The sequence below is a fragment of the Pogoniulus pusillus genome, chromosome 4 (genome assembly GCF_015220805.1).
Source record: "Pogoniulus pusillus isolate bPogPus1 chromosome 4, bPogPus1.pri, whole genome shotgun sequence".
Classification (NCBI taxonomy): Eukaryota; Metazoa; Chordata; class Aves; order Piciformes; family Lybiidae; genus Pogoniulus; species Pogoniulus pusillus.
Window position 1 is genome coordinate 8,460,630 of NC_087267.1, and position 20,448 is coordinate 8,481,077.

The window sequence follows — 20,448 nt, forward strand, 5'->3', positions numbered from 1 at the left end:
CCTGGAGAAGAGAATGCTGGCAGAATACCTCATTTCTCTCTGCAACTTCCTGAAAGGAAATTGTAGTGAGAGGAGACCCAGCCCCTTCTCCTAGGTATCAAGTGATAGAATGAGAGGAAATGGTCTTAAGTTGCACCAGATGAGGCTTAAATTAGATATCAGGAAAACATTATTCACCAAAAGGGTCATCAGGCACTGAAACGGGCTGTCCAGGGAAGTGGTAGAGTCACCATCCCTGTAAGGGATCCAGATGTCTGGATGACGTGCTCAGGGACATAGTCCCTCAGTCGTGTGAAGGGAGATGTTAGGTTAAGTTTGGACTCAGTGAACTCAAGGTCTTTTCTAGAGGTGATTCTATGATCCTATGACCAAAACCCAAGTTTCCTGTCCTATTAGTTTAAGGTGCTGTTCAACAAACCACAGGATGCAAACTCACATTTGAGTATCTTCAGCTTTACCAAACCTGGGACTTCTATCCAGCAGAATAGTGGTTCGGTACAATTGCACTGCTATTGTTTTCAGGAAGATTCTGATCTCAAGGATTTGGAAGCAGATCTGTGCATAGGTGGGTTCCTACTTTGTCAACTGAGATAAGATCAAAGCGGTCCTCCGCCCACAATAACAGCTACTTTGCTTTCTATCTGAGGGTAAATGCTCTCATTTGCAATTCATCCCAGGAGAATTTGGTCCTAAAACCCATGTAATGTCTACTTCTTAAAGAAATCTAAATCAGACATAGTCCAAATGCTCAAGCATCTGAGATAGCTAAATAACTTTAAATACCTTCGACACAGGCTTTATTGCAAGCAGAGCTGAGCAGCTCATCCACCATGGAAACGGGAAGCTTTGGTGGTGTTGTTTATTGAATCTCGGTGACTCCAAAGAGCATGCATTTTGAGGAATATTTTACTCTTTTACCCAAGAGCTCTGATATTCTGGAGCAGGGGTCCTCAAACTATGGCCCGTGGGCCGGATATGGCTCCCCAGGGTCCTCAACCCTGCCAGCTGGTATTTAAAGAAGCCCCCTGCCCTCCCCCCCCGACGGGGGTTGGGGGGGAACCAAGCAGCCACTTGCTGCCACTTAATCTGCTCGCAGGCCTCCACAGCCCCCAAGCACCTGCTGGGACTGGGCTGGAACCAAACTATAGTCCGGCCCCCGACACTACTGGGCTGGAACCATATTATAGTCTGGCCCCTGACAAACTATAGTCCAGCCCCCAAGAGTGTCTGAGGGACAGTGAACCGTCCCCCTGTTTAAAAAGTTTGAGGGCCCCTGTTCTGGAGCAATGGGAACCTTTGTGTGGTTGCCTTCTATATGTAATGTGCAAATCGAATGTGTTTTTTCCCCATGTATTTCAAAACAGTTGACTGGTTGTCAAAGATTCAGCTCACCTGATTGCACAGCAAGAAAAGGGATCAGGGATGACTGACGAGTCCGGGAGTATGGGTGGAAGAAAGTCTTTGGAATGAATCATTCTCTGAATGGCAGAAAAATGCTTTGGAGAGGTCAGGAGAGTCAATACAACCTGCAAAAAGAATGCAGGAGATAAGTAGAGAGGTTCCATTAATACCGATATTCGTTAAAAAGTAATGGTCTTTTAGCATGTGTCATAACATATTTAAACTAGTTGCTAAATACCAGCTATAATTTAACTAAATTACTTCAGTCTCTGCAGCAAGCTAGCTTCAAACAGCTGTACTCCTCTGTCTGACAAGTTAAACATCTGGGGCTGCCATTTTAACACATATGGTCATTCAGAGCTGGAATTTAGGGTAAATATTTGAATGCTAGAATAAGCATATTTCATCTGCATGTAAGCAGAATACTGTTAGCATTTCTGAGGTTTGGAATGGGATTTTATATTCTGTGTTTAAGATATTTAGTCAGCATATTGTAACTTCTGACTGCAAACCAGGTGCCTGAATTTTTAAGTACTTACGTACTTTTAACAACAAAGCAAGTAATTTTATCTTTATTATTATTATTTATTATTTGATAAGCTGTCTTAAAAAAAAAACTCTTTTTTTTTTTAGTACAGAAGCAACAACTTTTACAAGATTGACAAAACATTCATCTTTTAGTTATTTCAGGGAATAAGTGTGGCATTTTTGCAGTGATTCATATTTACAGGTTGCCTGCTAGGCATCAGCAATATAATTCCAGTTAATACTTTCATTTCTAGTAGTTTCTAGTTATTTCTTCAGGATACACAAGAGAAAGAAGGTATGATCCTACAGGGCAGGCCCATGGTCAAGAAAGGCTCAATTCTGTTATAATAAGGAGATTAAAACCAACATAATAGAAAAAAAGGCTTGCTTGCATTATTACAGGTATATATATGCACCCCACACCATGGGAGGTATGTCCTGTGGCTATTATCTAACTGTAGATGTAACAAATATATTAATTTTCCTTAAATGGAGGAGGAGTGGGAAGAAGTTCAGTATCCAAACACCTTGCTGGGAGAATGTGAGAACAAGTTACATTATTAATGCCCCAAATATTTTGTGTTGATACTTACTTGCTGCTTTTTATCCATCAAGGACTTTTGGCTCAGTAATAGACAGGCTATAGAAACATCCTGCAGCCTTTAAAGGCCTATTTAATATCACAAACAAAAAATAAAAGAGGACAAAATTGGAACTAGATTGCTAAGGAAAAGGTACCATGGTAATTTTCAGTCACTCTACTAAATTTAGGGGTATCTACATCCCTGAAAAAAACACCTAAGCTCTCCATTAAACCTGTGAATGAGAATCAAAGTAGACAATGTGTCAAATAGGGAGCTGCCAAAGTTGTCTAATAGAAACCCTGATGGTAGAGTATAAAACTCTTTCCTGTCAAAGGGATTAGATACTTAATGCTGGGTCATAGTAGTGTGTTTTTATCAGATCAGGTTTCATACCCTACAGCCGTGCACTGAGATGCCTAAGCTGCTGCTTTCAGAAACAGAACACTTTGAGAAAAGCAATCCTAGAAGATTGGAGAAATTGGGATTGGAGAAAGAGTATATATATATATATATATATATATATATATACACATGGATATAAACCTTGTTCCAAGAACAACATACACATTTTATGTGAAATTATAGTTAGATAAAAACACCATCATGTCTCCTCAGTGAGGTCAACTTCTTCCATAATTTATGAAGTCACTTTTCCATCCTATAGCAGTGCCTCACTAACCAGGACTGGAAAATAGTTTCAGCCATGAATATCTCATAAGGAAAAAGGTAACATCTCTGATGGCTGAGCCTACAGAGTTTTTGAAGAGCTTGTTCATAAATACGTAAGGGGTGGGTGCCAGGAGGATGCAGCCAGGCTCTTCTCTGTGATGCACAATGACAGAGTACGGGGCAATGGGTGGAAGCTGAGGCACAGGAAGTTTCATGTAAACATGAGAAGGAATTTTTTTCCATGTGAAGGTGACAGAACTCTGGAACAGGCTACTCTCCCACTCTGGAGATATTCAAACCCTGCATGGATGCATTCCTGTGTGATCTGGTACAGGTGATCCTGCTCTGGCAGGGGAGTTGGACTGAATGATCTTTCGAGGTCTCTTCCAGCCCCTGACATTCTGTGATTCTGTGTGATTCTGTGATCTTGTGACTGTGCTTTAGGATCAAGCCTCTTCTGATCACACACAGTCAGAATTGCTCTGTTTATTTACATAAACTAGGCCAAAGACCTGGAGTGGTGAAATATGTGTGCCTAAAAACAGGTGGAACTAATGGATTCCTCTCAGACCTAAAAAGGTGCATAAATCCCACCACAATTTCCCTTCAGGCAGCAAGCTGAGCTTGCTATGACTTGAGGCTCTTCTGAGAGCACTCTCTGCAAAAGACACCATAGAGGTACACAGATGATGACATAATTCAAGGTGTTTTGCTGAACTAGGATGTCTTGATGCTGCTGAGGATTCAGACTTGAGATGCTAATCCAGAGCTCTGGTCTTCTTTGGATGTCAGGGGAGATTTTTTTGACTAAAACTGCACGTGGCTGAGTGAGGACAATATTTCTGGAACAAGCTTGGCAGGAACTGGTAGTTTCTGCATTCTGAGCAGTCATGAACTAGATGAGCTGAGTCGTTTAAGGAGTAATGTTTGACTTGATACATATGAGATGTGTGTATGCATACGTGTGTGGGTGACATTAGGACAAGTGGGCAACAAGGGAGAACTAGATTTCATAGGTAAATGGAGAAGAAATAACAAGCAAAATGGCTAACTGAAAAGTTTCTGAGCTGCCTTCTTCAGAGACTTGAAAGCTTAATAAGTTCTGAGTAAGTTGGATGGGTAACACACAGTATTAGCTATATTAAGCAGTAAACATTTAAGTATATGCTAACTTCTTTTTGTAACTTATCCATTACACATAATGGAATTATAGTAGGGAATATCTTTCCCTTGCCCTTAATATTGAGTGATTCAGGACTAGGGCATAGCTCTGAGAACCAGAAACACAATCTCTCAGGATGCTCCAGCCCTCCAGGAGGGGACAACTTCCAGCTCAAGTCTTTTTGTAGCTGTTTATGTGCATCAGTCCCCAGTTACATGAAGCCATGTGCATCAAGAGAAAACAGGAGTACCTGTCAGCCTGTGGTTGTAAGTGCAGAAATATAAACCTAACGGAGTTCCTTCAATTCCTATGTTGTCTAGTATAGTTCAGAGCCACCTAGGAGCTTCTTTAATTTCTTTTTAGCACATATACTTGCAGAAGGATGTTCAGATTGCCAGTGACCACAAGGGCATGAGCGTGCCTTGCATACATGTGACAGCAGGGAAATCCTAGGACATGTGGACTCATATGAGTTACTGTATTGCTTGCTTTTTTGTGGAAATTTCTTCTCCTCTCCACCAGGGCACCTTCTGGGACTGAGAATGCCAGCTCCTTGTGGTTCTTGCACTACCTTCTTCAGGGAAAGACAAAAGGCAGCTCCATCCCATCACACTTCCCTGGTGTTTCTAAGAGGAGAATGAGAAAAAGATAGGAAGTGAAAGAATCAGCTTACTAATTAAAGCCCACTTATTAGGGAGAAACACTTTCTGCTCCCATGGCAGTCAGCAAAAGAGTGGCCCAAACTCTTTAAATACAAGTGTGACCTGTTTGGGGGAAAGTCCTGATTAAGCTTTGCAGAAACTCCTTATTTCTTCATACAAGCTTGCCTGTTCCTCTGTGTAGCAGATGAACCCAAATCCACTACCATTAGGTGGCAAAGCTAGGAGGACTCTTGTGTAGTTTTCTTACTTTGAATGATCCAGACTGTTAAATGGTTTGGGGTAGTTAGGTGCACTGAATAATGCCTTGATATCTGCAGAAGTAAGCAATCCTATGAGGAGTGACTCAATAGTCACAGGGCCATTTGGCTTGAAATCATAATCATTTCATGTTATGAGGAACAGACGTCAGACTTTTATAAGAGTTTATGTATGAAAGAGAAATACTGATTGGTAAACTACTGATTTATCCATAGCAAAGCATTTGTCTAAGAAAAAAAATCCTTCTAAATACTAACTAGAACATTTTTCACATTTTTTGTGATGTAATTTTAGTGTCTAATCCTTTTATAGAATGCAGTATTTTTGTAGAATTATAGCAAAATTATTAACAAACATTTAAAAATAGCTGAAAGAAATGAGGAGAGAGAGATGGGCAAGAGAGAGAAAAAACCACACACGTAATCAAGCATATGTCTACAGTGTTCTGTAGTAGGTAAAAGTTTCATAAATAGGAGAATTACCTTCTTCAAAGTTCAGATTAAGCTTGTGATTGACACATCAGTGTTCTCTGAGACGTCCTGCACTCCAGGAAAGGGCACGAACTCAGACAAGACTTTAACTAGATCAGGTTGCTTGTAAAGAGATGCCCCTCCTCACTGTGAGGGAGTTGGACTTGATGACCTTTAAAGGTCTCTCCCAACCCAAAGCATTCTCAGATTATATAATTTCCCTGCCTTGTATGTAGAAGTAATCAGTAATATAAAGTCAGTTAATGAAAGCTTTGTTCCTGGGGGCGAATGCCTCTGTTAGCCTTGCAGGCAAGGTGAGCAGGCTGCTGTAAATGCAGTTATTGAATGATGTGTCTAGAATATGCTAACAACCTGTTTTGCTGGGATTCTACTTCCACATTTCATGTACACTGAGTCTTGGTGACCATTATTAATCACTTCAGCCACCTGTGCCCTGGAGCATGGACACTTGCCTTCAATCGTACGCTAACTTGCATGATAAACAGCCTGTACAGCAATGCACTGATTTATTCATTACATGGTGTATCATTTGGTATTTTAAGAAGTTTAAATAAGATGTTATTATCTTGAAATGATCAAACCTTGCACGACATGCAGTGCAAGAAACTCAACACTAGCAACTGTGGCTGTGCCTTTGTAGGACAAGGGAGGTTATTCTTCCCCTGTACTCAGCACTGCTCAGGCCACACCTTGAGTACTGTGTCCAGTTCTGGGCCCCTCAATTCAAGAGAGATGTTGAGGTGCTGGAACGTGTCCAGAGAAGGGCAACAAAGCTGGTGAGGGGCCTGGAGCACAAATCCTATGAGGAGAGGTTGAGGGAGCTGGGCCTGTTTAGCCTGGAGAAGAGGAGGCTCAGGGGTGATCTTATTACTGTCTACAACTACCTGAAGGGGCATTGTAGCCAGGTGGGGGGTGGCCTCTTCTCCCAGGCAACCAGCAATAGAACAAGGGGACACAGTCTCAAGTTGTGCTGGGGTAGGTATAGGCTGGATATTAGGAAGAAGTTCTTCACAGAGAGAGTGATTTCCCATTGGAATGGGCTGCCCAGGGAGGTGGTGGAGGCACCGTCCCTGGGGGTCTTCAAGCAAAGCCTGGATGAGGCACGTAGTGCCATGGTCTAGTTGACTGGCTAGGGCTGGGTGCTAGGTTGGCCTGGATGATCTTGGAGGTCTCTTCCAACCTGGTTGATTCTATGAAAATTCTAAATTTGCATAGACTCATGTCTGTAGCTGTACATCATCTTTTACTGTGGACATCTCAGGTGAGAAGTAAACATTGTGATTTTTCAGAAGCATGTCGTCTGATACTGCATAAAGCTTTCCTTGCCACGTACTTCTGGGTTTTTTTAATCCTACAAAAGTAAAAAACTTACATGTTCAAAAAATTTGGGTTTTAAATTAGATTCCTGATGGGGGTAATCTCTCATTAACTGTATTTTTAATCGACCTGTGCTATACCATGTTCTCCTGTGTATATACAAATTTACAGAGTTTTTCTATGCACTAGGCAATACAGTTGTGGGAGTTTAATTTAATCTTTTTTTTCTCCATGTGATATTTAAGCCTATCATACTGTTGTGGGTAAGTTTTTCTTCACAGTCCACCATGGGGCTTGACCTGGCAGAGGATTCAGATAACCATGAACTGGGAGTGCAACCCATAGGCCTTTGTGCTCGCTATTCAGTGCAATGGAAAATGACTTCTCAGGAATCCACTGACTACAGACTCATCTCTTTTGAACAGAAAGGCACCTGGTGAATCTGAATGAATCCAGAATTAGGTAGACGTGATGGCATTGTGGGCACAGTGGGGAAGAAGTACCAATACTCTGGAGAGTCTTTCCCCCGGGGAGACTTCTGCTCCAAACTCCAGGTTGGGAAGGACTGGGCTGCCTCACCACATCTCCGTGTTTCCTTTTGAGAGTTAGGGACATCAGGTATACTGATGAGGATGATTAGGAGCCCATAACTTGGGATATACTGCAGACTCTTTTTTTTTTCAGTGAAAAGCCATCTTGAATCACTGGATTACAACTTTGGTTTTACATAATTCAGCTCCACCTAATTCTTGTTTTAAGCATAGGAAACCTTTATTGAGCATAGGCTAAGATTATCCAGCCTCAGTAGATGAGAAGAGACAGTATTTTGGAATAGAATTTAATGTTTAATTAAATTAGTAATAAAACTTGCAGTTCCCCTTCAATACCTTCCTTGTTTCTTTCTTGACAATATTTTGCCTTCCATATGGCATCACAGCTGTACTTAAGAGAACTTCATTTTCAGGTGCCTTGCTCTTTAATATTTTGTGCTTTTTAAATGTTAGTATTCCACAGGCTCTCTCACTCAATTTGCCATTATTAAGGCTGTATTTGTTTTTTCTTCATAGCACAAAAGCATATTTATGCAAAGATGTAGCTCATACTTTACTCATATGCAAATGAAGCCCATAGGTTTATTCAGTTTATTGTCATTACATTAGTGGTAAGGAAATCATGGCATGAAGAAGACAGATGCCGGATGGGCTGATGCTGGCAGTCAGCAGATAGAGCCCTGTTATGGTGTGTCTACATAGAAGTGACTGCAAAGCAGAGAAGACAGATTCCTGACCCCATAATGCCCTTTGAATGGCCATTCTTTTAAAGGAACAGGAACTCTTCCAGTACTCCAGATGCTGAGTATTACAGGGAGAACCTCTCCAACCACAGCATTACAAATTGCAGTTCCCCCTCAAACATACCTACTTGTTGTGTTCACAATTTCTTTGCTTCTATTTGGCATCAAAGGGAAAGCAGTTTATTAATCATGCTGTAATTCACCCTACTGACATGAAGGCTCCTGCAGAAGCTGTGCTGTGACTGTAGGTATATCTAAATGGTGTGTTGCAGGCAGGTGAAGGCTTGGTCAGCTCATACTCTGGGTCAGCATGGAACTGCTCTTCTGCTTAACTCTTTTTGCCAAGTGTGGCCAGCGAGACCTTCCTTAGATGAACTACTCTGAACTACTGAGATGGGGAATTGACCTTTGGCTGGCACAAAGCATGGCAAAATGAGCCCACATAACTGAAGAGGAAGTAGTTAAAATGTATTGACTGAATAAAGTTGAAATTGCTGAGGAACTGAATATGACTAGAGAAGCTTAAAGTCATCCCAAGCACATTATTCCATAGATCCCAATCTGAAATATGTTAACTTTAGACAAAATGCTCCATCTAGTTTGGTTCATAAAATCTTACTGATCTCATATAAATAAATAAAAAGTGCAACTCTAAATTTGTTTGTGTCATTTCAAAACAACATGTTTGCAATTTCAAAAAGCTGATGAATATTTCACTTTGATACTTAAAGGAAAGCAGGATGAGCATGAGAGAAATAGAGAGGGCAGAAATGGGGGAAAGTGCATTGAAGTGGAATTTGGTCCAGTGCTTTCCAGCAGGTATGCAAACTATTCATGCCTGGAATAGCATTTACTTCAGTGTTTGAACAGCTCTTGGCACAACAAGGTCCAAATATTTAAGTCTAAGAAGTAGCAACTGTGTTTTTAAAGGCATTAGGGTAGCGAAAGAGGGCAAAACCACCTCTTAATTGGGCCCTTGTATCTTAATAAAAGATGCAGAACAACTTTTTATTTTGAAAAACGTTTTTAGAGAAACGAATCTATTATTTTTATTGTACCAAGTAAAGAGATTTCAAGGCCAGATGGGGAGATGTAATAAGGGCAGTGGGAGATATGTAATAAGGGCAGTGTGAGAGATGCAGACTAAGTGGGGACTCTCAAAACTTGCTGGCTGTTTCATTTACAGGAATGAGAGATTGCAGGCTGACAGCAGCTGACTGGGGCCAGAGCTCAGGGATATGATATGTGAGTGTCCTAGAAGTCAAAACGTTCTTTGACTTCCCTGACAAAAAAAAAATGACCATCGTTATTATGACCTCCTGCACAGCACAGATCGTGGAGCTTCAAATAATGACCTCAGGATAAGATATAGTGTCTTTTCAAAACAGACCTACTCCTGATTTAAAGTTTGTGAATGAGAATATAGTGTATCTTTTGATAGCCTGTTCCAGCAGTTAATTATTCCCACTGTCAAAGATGCACGTCTTCTTTCCTTGTTTGGATGTATGCCAATTTCAAACAGGTGTTTAGTTTTTATTGGGCAATTAAAAAAAAACTGTGGAGAAATCTACAAGGCACTTAAGACAGATGGAAATTCTAAAATATTTCTTTATTATCAAACTTTGCAGTTGTATAATTATAAAAAAAAAACCAAACCACATTTTTCTTCTCTCCCTTTGGCTGGCTTGAAATGATTTTTGAAACAATTTTAGCTTTAAAGCTACAATCAGGAAGCAAAATTGTAATGATTTTAAAAATCATTTTCATTTTAAAGCTATAATTAGGAGGTAAAATTGTAAGACATTTTTATTTCTGTAGAACAAATGTATTTTTTTTATGCCAGGAAAGAGGCAGACTTGTGAAAGTGCCTTGTGATTTTGAGTGCTCAGCTGAAACAGAATATGGGCCAGGCGTATCTGACAGGCACAGATGATGATTTTGGAAATATTAACTGTGATATCTCAGCCATGATGTAGTCAAATGGTAGTTGAAAGGGCACCATGGATCATAACACAGCACAGAGCTTGCACCTGCAGTGTTTGCATAGAAGGATCCACTGCTGTTCACATACTCATGTAAATCAAGATCTTTCCCAACATGTTGACTTGTATAAGATTAGGCTAATCATCACATCACTCTCTTCAGCAGATCCCTGTCCCTCTTTAACTGGGGAACCCAGAACTGAATGCAGTGCTCAAGATGAGGTCTCACCGGGGCAGAGTGGAGAGGGAGAAGGACCTCCCTTGATCTGCTGGACACACTCTTCTTAACACACCTCATTGGCTTTCTTGGCCACAAGGGCACATTGCTGTCCCATGGACTTCAGGTCATTTCCTCTCAGTCTACCACCTGATACTAGAGAGCAGAGAGCAACCTCCAGCTGGCTTCAACCTCTTTTCAGATGGTTGCAGAGAGCAATGAGGTCTCCCCCTTCAGCTTTCTCTTGTCCACACCAAACACCCCCAGTTCCCTCAGCAGCTCCTCACCAGCCTCCTTCTCCAGATCCTCCACCAGCTGTGCCGCCCTCCTCTGGACCTGCTTCAGCAACTCAGCTAATGTCACATAGTGAATCATAGAATCATAGAATGGTTTAGTTTGGAAGGGACCTCAAAGCTCATCCAGTTCCAACCCCCGCCATAAGCAGGGACACCTCCCACTAGAACAGGTCGCTCAAGGCCTCATCCAGCCTGGCCTTGAATCCCTCCAGGGAGGGAGCAGCCACAACCTCCCTGGGCAACCTGTGCCAGTGTCTCACCACCCTCACTGCAAAGAACTTCTTCCTAACATTTAGTTTATGTATCCCCTCTTCCAGTTTGAACCCGTTGCCCTTCATCCTGTCATTACAAGACCTTGTAAATAGTCCCTCCCCAGCCTTCCTGTAGGCCTCCTTCAGATACTGGAAGGCCGCTACAAGGTCTCCTCGGAGCCTTCACTTCTGCAGGCTGAAGAGCCCTGACTCTCTCAGCCTGTCCTCATAGCAGAGGTGCTCCAGGCCTCTGAGCATCTTTGTGGCCCTCCTCTGGACTGGCTCCAACAGTTTGATGTCCTTGAGTTGGGGACTCCAGCACTGCCCACAGTACTCCGGGTGGGGTCTGACAAGAGCAAAGGGGGAGAATCACCTCCATCGCCCTGCTGGCCACACTTCTCTTGCTGCAGCCCAGGACACAGTTGCTGTCCTGGGGCTCCAGGTAGGCAGCACACCTCCCTGTGAGAGGGGTCTGCTTTGGTCCCTCCGTTCCTCTATTCCTCTCTGTAGCTATTACTCTCTTTTTTAAAATCTGTTGTACTATTCTTAGTTCTTGGGCCTGACTGACATACCCTGGGCAACTAAGCAGATGGACTTTCTCCTCCATCCACTTCTGCCCGATCCTCAGCTTCTAGTCCCTTCTATCTGTTGTGCAAGGGCAGCTGGTAACACTGAAAAGATCAGGAGGGGGCTCTCCTGCCTCTGTGGTGGGGGAACAACCTCCACTTCCCCTCATCTCCTGGGTATCCTCCTTTATCCATTTTACCTGGGTAGCAAGAGGAAATGGAATCCTCTACTACTTGTGCAGGCCTCATCTGCTGTCCCTCCCTCAGCGATGGTATAGCCTGGCCCCACCAGTCAATTTCCTTTTCACAATCCCACGTAGACCTTAGCTTCTCAACTTCCTTCTTTAGCCCAGCCACTCTACTGAGCAGATAATTCATCTGCTCACACCTCACACAGGTTTCATATCCACCACTCTCCATTCCAAATCAAAGAATCATAGAATCAACCAGGTTGGAAGAGACCTCCAAGATCATCCAGTCCAACCTAGCACCCAGCCCTATCCAGTCAACTAGACCATGGCACCAAGTGCCTCAGCCAGGCTTTTCTTGAACACCTCCAGGGACGGTGCCTCCACCACCTCCCTGGGCAGCCCATTCCAATGGGAAATCACTCTCTCTGTGAAGAACTTCCTCCTAACATCCAGCCTATATCTACCCCAGCACAGCTTGAGACTGTGTCCCCTTGTTCTATTGCTGGTTGCCTGGGAGAAGAGGCCACCCCCCACCTGGCTACAATGTCCCTTCAGGTAGTTGCAGACAGCAAATGTGAGGCTCAGGCATTCTCTGCACCCAGGGTGCTGTGAATAGTGATTGTAAAATTCTGGAATGATTACAGTTTACACTATGACACCATATTCATACTAACAGTGTAAGCTGAAGTTTGCATTGCTATTACCAGAGCAGTTTGACCTTCGATATTGTAATTGCTGCTAATTAACAGAAAGCCATGCAAAAAGAGAATGAGATTTTATAGACAGTTTATTTTTCTCCTTCTTTTTATTTCACAAATTATTGTTGCATTCTGCAGTGCTCACAAACTTATTTTATAAAAGCACTATCGTGTTGCTGTGAGCTGTGCTTGCAAGACACAGAGCAGTGTGAAAAGCAATGCTATATTTGTCAGTCTGCCATCACTGGTGCAGCTACAGAGCACAGCTATGTCCCAGGCACTGCATGAATCATTAAAAGGGCTAGATGCTATAGTTATGGTCACATTAGGAACAGCAATGAAAACTGTGGTTTCCAAATCATTATTGCTGATGCTTATTTATCAGATTCGGCAGACAGAACACAAATTGAATTTTAAAAGTCCAACACAGTCAAGCTGAGTTTGCCAGTGGAAAAAAAAAAACAATAGCTTTTGACCTTTTAAAGTGATCACTTTTTGTGTGTGTGTGCGTGAACTTATTCAGATTCTACATATTAAAATAGCACATCACAGTATCACAGTATCATCAGGGTTGGAAGAGACCTCACAGATCATCAAGTCTAACCCTTTACCACAGAGCTCAAGGCTAGACCATGGCACCAAGTGCCACGTCCAATCCTGCCTTGAACAGCTCCAGGGACAGCGACTCCACCACCTCCCCGGGCAGCCCATTCCAGTGTCCAATGACTCTCTCAGTGAAGAACTTTCTCCTCACCTCGAGCCTAAATCTCCCCTGGTGCAGCCTGAGGCTGTGTCCTCTTGTTCTGGCGCTGGCCACCTGAGAGAAGAGAGCAACCTCCTCCTGGCCACAACCACCCCTCAGGTAGTTGTAGACAGCGATAAGGTACTTCACACAACCTGAAGTTGCAAACTAAAAATAAATACGTAAGAAGACACTAAGAATGCCTGGTATTTTAAATTACATGTTTCTTAGGTCTCATGTATTACTTTCATGGTCTCACTAACATTAACCTCAATTCTTTTTCATTCACTACACCAAGGAAGTGAGCTAGACAAAGCGAGTAAGCGATTTCTCCATCAGTCACTCCTTTATGTTATTGAGAGGATCAATAAATGCCCATTCAAAGAAACTGAGGTTAAACTAGTCATTAATCCTGCCTCCAAGAGATTCTAAAATATTATTTTCTTTTCATCATCACCTTTATAGAATACGAAATGAAGTTTTTTTGGAAAGTGGGAAGAACATTGAAAAGAACTCGATGAAAGATAAAACAGATATTTGTGTAGGAAAATCAGCATTCATTGAACAAATCCTCTTATAATCTGTGATTGGGCCAATTGTAGCACTTTTTTCCTTAGCAATATTTTTGCTCAAGGATTTGATATCTCTCTGTGCTCAGTTGTTTTCTTTTTTCCCAGAGATTTGTGTTTCTCTTCATAGACAAGTATGTTCCTGAGTGTAACTGACATTTGACAATGTTTTCAAAATCATAAACTTGGAATACAGACAAAGGAATGTTCAATACATCAGACCAAATTCAATAAACCTACTCAGAACCACTCAGAATAGCTTTGTTTATGCATCCTGATTTTTTCTTTCACACAATAGTTTTTTATCTTCTTTTAGCTGTCTTTTCAGTAAAGAAGGAAATACACTCTAGGTTTTGGAAATGCTGGGGCATATAGCAAATGTTGCAACTCCTTCATCACGTGTAGCTGAAATGTTCCACCTTGTGATGCACGTTGCAATCCATTTATTCTTTCTCACGCAGACTTCAGTGCTGGGACTCGCGGCAGCAGGTACACCAGCTATTTGAACAGTACTGCATAGATCAGCTATCAAGGTCTGCTTCTGTTTGATTTTGTGTTTATTTTGGCAAACCCCTTAGAGTTAATGCTTGTTACTCCGAAACAACTTCAAAACTTGCTTGGGAGTGAATTGCTGAAGGTATGTACAGATACATACCTGTGATGGAATACAACTCTAACTTGGAAACAGAGTAACTGCATACGCCTGAGCTAATAATATGAATAAAGTAAACTCGATTTGGTCTGCACTGAATCTACTCAGATATGACATAAATTGTTGCTCAGACCAGGGTTCACCTGGAATGCCAGAAAAATAGATCAGTTGCTAACTGAACCCAGCTAACTGCACAAAAAGGTGTTCCAGGATGAAGAGGGGAAGGAAGCATGCAGCTGGGGCTGTGAGAACAAAGCAACCTGACTTTCCAGCAGCAACTTGCTCTGAAATCAGCTGTCAGCATGCATCCTGACAATCATTAGATAAAGTGAGAGTTTTAGAGAAATATAACACAAAGGAAGCATTTCAAAATAGATGCATGAAAGGCCTGAGTGAGAAATTATTTCACTTCCCCCCAAATGAGTATTTTTATAACCTTCAAGATTCTAGGATCCGTAGAGAAAGAATTTATAGGAGAAGTCATATTTTAAGTTATATTTCTGTGGAAAGTTAGTGAATTTGTACATGAGTCTAGTCACATACCTTGCATGAGTGATAGAGAAGTAGGTATAGAGCTTCTTGTCTAGATAATTCATTGCAGTACTGATCCTATTCTGTGGTGGTAATGGGATACTGTACAAGTATCTCACTGTATAGGAAACCATTCTTAAGTCCATCCATCCCCTTTTCATCACAACCACAGGAAGAGAAAGACAATGGCAGGATGGATTTTATGTCTATTCAGTCACATTTTGTACACAAAGAGAATATAAATATATTGCTAGTCTTGCTCTTTATTAATTGTCTCACTGTCTATTGACTCAAGTGCAGGTATTTTTCAAATGCATTAATAAAGTCTTTGTGTTCTAGGCCAGTCTTCTTCAGTCTTTTCAGAATGATGATTCCTTGTTTCAGGTCAATATTACTGCCAGGCTTCTGACATGTATTGTAAAGTAAGAGTAAAACGTGTTTACACATGGTGGTAGCAATGAGCCAATTTAATCTAGTGTAATAAATGACAAGCTTGGGGCCTCCATACCCTGCCTGCCTCCATCTGGGCTGTGACCCACCTATACCTCAGGAAACAGATGCCGTGCACCCAGCTCTTGTTCTAGTTTAGACAAAGAAAAACCATCAGCAAAGTGGATAGTTAAGGAGTACACAGTTCAGTGTAGTTTTTTTGTTTTAGCCAGAACACTGAAGGCCTATGAGGACTGCAATAACAAAGAAGGGTCATTTTTGGTGGTTAGGAAGAGCAGATGTCAAATATCCTGATGGTTTTGACATGCTGAGAGTTGTTCTGAAACACGTTTCCTTTGACATGGATTCTACTCATACTTGCAGCTATTTGCAAACCCACTAATATTGAAATCACAAACTGTCATAGGGTAACAATGACCAGGCAGGTGGTGGCTGCTGACTGAGGAGATGTATGGTGACCCATTCTGCAGCTCTCCCCCTACTCGCAGAGCCTAGCATTTCCCTTGGAAACCACATATACACTCAGGTTCAGCCACAGCTGCAGTGCCTCGCTTCTTTACACCTCTGGCTTCAATTGGCCTTTGGATTTTGCGGTACCTCATAAATTATCTTCCTCCAGGCCAACACCTCTGGCACCAGTTCACTGCAGTCACCTTGGCAAGCCAGAATCTGTTTCTGCACTTGAATCCTTCGCTTGAATCCACTACAGGGCAGCACAGTCACCTGCTAGCCTTTTACAAACAAAGTAGCATTAATTCAACACAAAAACACACCAGAGAAGTAACAGCCTTCTGTATCTGAAGTAATGGGCAGCCAGTGCCTGAGGTTGTATTAAAACTACAGGAACTCTGATGTCTCTTCAAGAAGGTAGTTGAGTCCAGCTGGGATTAATGGTTTTGTCCATATTTCTGGGCATTCTCTGGTCCCCACAGAGCTGGGAAGGAGCATTGTTCAAGAAAGCTCACCAGACGGGGCAGACTGCTGGTCCTGAAATAATTCCTGTATCTTAATAGCACTGGGCCCATATTAAAAGTGTCATTGCAGGGTAAGTAGAAAGCACTACGAAGCATGAGAAATGTTAATGAGACAACATAGAATCATTTCAGGTCCTACATGGTCAGAGCAAATAAATGCGGTAGGAGCCAGCTTGGTTCCACGGGGATCAGCTGGGTGTTGCTGTGATGTTTCTAAGTGTTTCCAGCTCTGAAAGTGCCTTGCAGGTTTGCATGAGCTCATTCTCCATGGAAACAGCTGCATTTGTTCATTCCATCTCCAAGCTATATGGAAACTGATCAAAACCTTCCCAAACATGCAAGCCAGTGCTAGTCAGGGATCCTTTCTCACACCTGCTGGACCCAAACTGTCACTTGCATATGGGCATGGACTCACAGTCACAGTTGTATCATCAGGGATACAAATATCTCAAAACAATTTACAAAAATCCTAATTTATTAAGCACTTGTTTTGTTTTTTTATGCCCCAATAGGTCCAAAGGACTTCCAAGTATGAACGTATGACCTGTTTATCACAAGTCTCGCTCCTGCTAGTTTCAGGTGGCATATCTGTTAGGCAGTACACAACTTAATGTCTCTTTAGACCTTTGTAGACATAGCTGCTTCCTCTTTAGGAAGGTGAGTTTCTGTGACCTTTCAAAAGACTCACTATTATCCATCTTTGGCTGCTGAAGATTTGCCTTTGTTTACTTTCTCCTGCCTTTAGAAACTCCACTAAGTGCTCCTTGTTGTGGCCACTCAGACAACCATGTTAGAATTTGCAAGCCTCTCAAGGCATGTTTGTAAATGCTGCCCTTGTGGGGTGTTTGAGTAGTCTTGGGTTCTGTAAAACAGGTTTCATGTATATTCAAGAACATTTCACCCAGGCATCCACGTACTTCAAACGTCTTCTTTAAACTGGAAATACAACTCACGGGGTGTGTCTTTGAAGGTAATTCCAGGTTTTATCAAGTCAGATGTTTAGTTTAGCACTGTATTGCTCTCTGTAATGGAAACCTATCATGGTACCATGCAAAACAAATTCAGATATGGTGGAAAAGTATGTTGGCGTTCCCGAGATAAGGAGAATACAGTTTCATGCACAGTGTTTGTATTCAGATTTATTTTCTGCCTGTGAAATAGTAGTGGGTCAAAAAACAGATAAAATCACTTGAAGTGGATAAGTCACAGTTCCTTTGTGATTGTTACCTTCTGTGTGGAAACACCATCCGAAGTTCATGGTATAATGTTACATTATCATAGTGGCTCTGCATTAAAATTGTGATGTGTTAGACTGCATACTGAAAATCTCTCTTATTGAATTTCTTGCTCCTTGTAGCTAGTATCTGCTGAAGAATGAAGTACCAAAGAGTAAAACAGGGAAAACTGCTTCTCTGAAACCTGAAGTTAGTGGGGTTGACATGTCACAGACTAACACATTTTGGAAAACATCAACCAAGTTGGAGCTGGAATATTTCTAGATGGTTTTAGGGAAGGAAAATAAAAGTAGATGTATTATTTTAAATTGTTGTTGTCTGGGTTTGTTGTGGTTTTTTCACATTAGGTGATAGAAGCACTTGGGAGTAAAGATTAAAAAAACCCCACATCTACACATCTATTTTCTTAATTTTTATTTTAGGGATCAGGCTTATAGAAGCTTCATTGTGATGTATTTTTTGTACTCAAAAGACCTTCAGAATGTTTCAAGTCATAACACAATAAGATAGCAAATTAGACCGTAAAATATAAAACCAGAATGTACAAACGAAACAGTAACACACATAAATAGAGGGGACATAAAAGCCACCATAAAGTATGATTAGTCTAGTTCTAGGGAAAGAGGCACAAGTGGCGCATCAGCAGTGAGTTATGGGGGTTTCCACATGGGTGAGGAAATCATGTGTAATGATTGCTCATTACATACCCTGTTTATTCATAAAGCATCTTTGTAAGATGTTTTGTCCACAATTAAGTTGAGACTAGTAAACAAAAGAGCAGCAAACAGCAGATTCCCTAGATTTTCAACTTCTTTGATTCTGTGGGTTCTTTTGACTAACATGAAGGTTTATCAATGCAAAAGTAAGAAAACAAATCAGAACCAAAAGCACCTAAACCTAAAATTCTTGTCACTTTTAACAGACAAATAAAGTGAAAGTATGTTGATTTCAGAAGTAATTTGGTAAGGACAAAAGTGACCTGTATAAGTAATGTCTCTGCAAGGTTTTTCAGCATTAAGGTTTCAACTTCAAAGGTAGACATTTACAACAGTAAGACCAATCTATAGTATTACATGGGGAAAAAAATTATAATTCTCTCTATTTTGTATGTATAAAGAAATTTTTTTTTCCAAATAGTATAACTAAATAGATAATTAGATCTATAAGTACTTTGGAACTGAAGAACAAGCCAAAAGCACAGAAATTTCTATGAAGAGTTGGAGCCTGTGAAAACAACTCTCAGCTGTCAAACTGTGGTGAGTAAGGGTTGTTGTTGAGTATCAGTAAAACAAATGCTGAGTTCAAAAATAACTAAATACTGTGAGATATTCCATTAGCCTACCTTCATCCAGCTAACAGCTAACAGCTAACGTTTGAAGTTGATTTTCCTCCTCTAGATTTAGTGGGAATATTTACAAACAAAAAGAGGGGAATCTTAGGATTTTTTTTCCTTTACATTTCCATACCATTGCAATTTTGTGCCACAAAAGTGCTCAATGAAACTGGAATTGATATGGAAACTCAAAATCTTTTAATGGAACAAAAATGAAACATCAGGATTCTAAATTAGCATTTTCACACAGTAACACTATGCAAGAAACAATGAGATTCTTTTTGGAAACACACAGTTTTAAACACTGCTGATATTCCATGTTTTGCTGTTTTAACAATGTCTTTAAAATGCCAGAGTATCTTTTTATTATATACAAATATATATTATATATTATGTTTTATTATAGTTGTTATATATGTAGTATATATATACTTTTAATTATATTTTTTTCTCTGAATACTCTTTTACTAATAAGATCAGTGAAATTTATTATTTTCAAACAATTTTGCCTGCATTATTATTTTGGTTTTGCTCAGTGTGAGTCCTAACAAAATCTACAATGCTTTGGTAATCTTTAAACTTGAAACACAGGAAAGCCTTTCATAATCAATCTCACATTATACCCTGAGCAGACAGGATGCAGTTTGTGTTAGCTCGCTCTCCTTTTAATGGAGGGAAATGCTTTCTCTGTGTAGCATATCTTCTCACATATCTGTCTTAAAAATAACAGCAATAAAAATGTGGTATGGCAGTAATACTCATTAGGCCAGATCTGCAGCAATGCATACTGTGGATTAAATCTCTAGATATTGAAAATTAATCTAAAATTCTGACATTAAGCAACACATCACAATATTTGTGTCTGAAATGTCCCAACTAGAAGAACCAACATGACTCACCAGTTGATTGTCATCTGAATGGATAGCATGCAAACCTTTCTGGTCAGCCAAACAGATAAATCAGATACCTGCTTCAAGAAATGTGGCTGGCTGCTTACGTTTCACATTTTCCAAGCGTGGAAAGCCAAAAACTTGATGAAATGAATCCCTGTGTGAAGAAAAAAGATGAAGAACATGCCTGCTTTCTGTGTGCCACTTGATATGAATAGTCTGGCACTTTTTTTACATGACAGTGACATTTTCTGCAATACAGTGTGTACTACAAGGAAAGTAACAGCCTTTTTCATATATAATCGATACTATACCCACTCAGTTCAAAGACAAGTCAGACTAACAATACTTTCAGATGGCTGGCACATTATGCATTCTGGAAATTCTAATTTTATGTAAATTTGGGAAATATATGCATGTGCCAGAGTTGCTCTTTGTTCATGCACTGTTTTAGCATGTCTGAGTAGGAACGGCTGCCATAGAACATGGGTTGCAAACAGCACAT